The sequence below is a fragment of the Triticum dicoccoides genome, chromosome 7A, assembly GCF_002162155.2.
Source record: "Triticum dicoccoides isolate Atlit2015 ecotype Zavitan chromosome 7A, WEW_v2.0, whole genome shotgun sequence".
Lineage (NCBI taxonomy): Eukaryota > Viridiplantae > Streptophyta > Magnoliopsida > Poales > Poaceae > Triticum > Triticum dicoccoides.
The window spans coordinates 550,892,949-550,894,186 of record NC_041392.1 but is presented as its reverse complement, the minus strand read 5'-3'; positions in this window follow the sequence as shown (position 1 = coordinate 550,894,186).

The window sequence follows — 1,238 nt, the reverse complement described above, 5'->3', positions numbered from 1 at the left end:
TTCACGCCATGTTTCAGGCATCGAACGATTGCCTGCCCGCTTGAAACTTCGTATGGTACCTTCTTACTTTGGTCTCGATGTGTTTCATTTGTTCAACTCGAGAGGTACTCATATGTTCATTCTTGGTATACCCCCAGATGATTTTCCCTTGGGCAATGCTAGACACACGGAAGTTTACTTGAGGATTTTACGGGCTAACTGAATTGGACCAATAGAATTGAAGATTAGAGGAGGTTGGGCCCCACCCCGGCTGAAAATCAGGGGGGGAGAAAGATTAGTTAGTTGAAGATCGTGTAAAGCCCCATAACACGTCTGTGTGTGTAGTATTATTGTTTTCCCTTATAACATCCTATCGTTGTAGAGTTACCCCTTGTCCTTTCGTAAGTACGATGAAATTTCCGAAGAAAGGATGATGACTTCATCATGATGACCTGAAACAGAGAAATGAAGACATCATTGTAATGGATCGACCTCTTCGAGAAGAGCAAGCAAGACCGAGAAGATTCGTTAGAATTTCGTAACCAGAACTTTCCCCTTACTCCCCCTCTTAAATCTCAGGACGAGATTTCTTGTAGTGGAGGAGATTTGTAAGCTACAGTAACCACACACTAACGATGCCATGTCATCACAATTAAATTCCTAAACCTCACTTTGATCCAAAAACGAATTCAAATTGAAAAGAAAGTCAAAATTTTATTTCTTCAAACGGTAAAACAAAAATGACCGATGGGTTGCAAAAATCCACTAACAGTTTTCCTGAAAGAAATCAACATTTTATGAATAATTAAGATGCCCTTAAACTAATTAAATTGGACCAACAACTTTTAATTGATCCTTTTTAATTTAAATAATTATTTGCACGTTTCAAAATAACTTGAAGCTTGCTGTGCTAGCTCATAACATTGCATAGTATTTATGTGTCAAGTACCTTGTTGGACCAAAAATCTTTTGCCTTCAATAGAAATAGCAAAACAGTAGCTAAAAGTAAAACATAAATAAATAAAGATGAAACGCAGAATAAAAAGGAAAGGGAACCCCCCTCACCCGCTTTCCCTGGGCCTTAGACCGACAAGGCGCAGTCCCAGCCCCCCCCCTCCCCGTGCGCCTTTGACTTCCTCTCCTGTTCATCCATGGCGGTGGCAGTGTGTGCACACCGTCCACGCCACCGATCGTCGCCGTGTCAAGCAGGAGACCCCCGACCCCATAGACAAACCCTAATCCTCACTTATCCCCTCGCG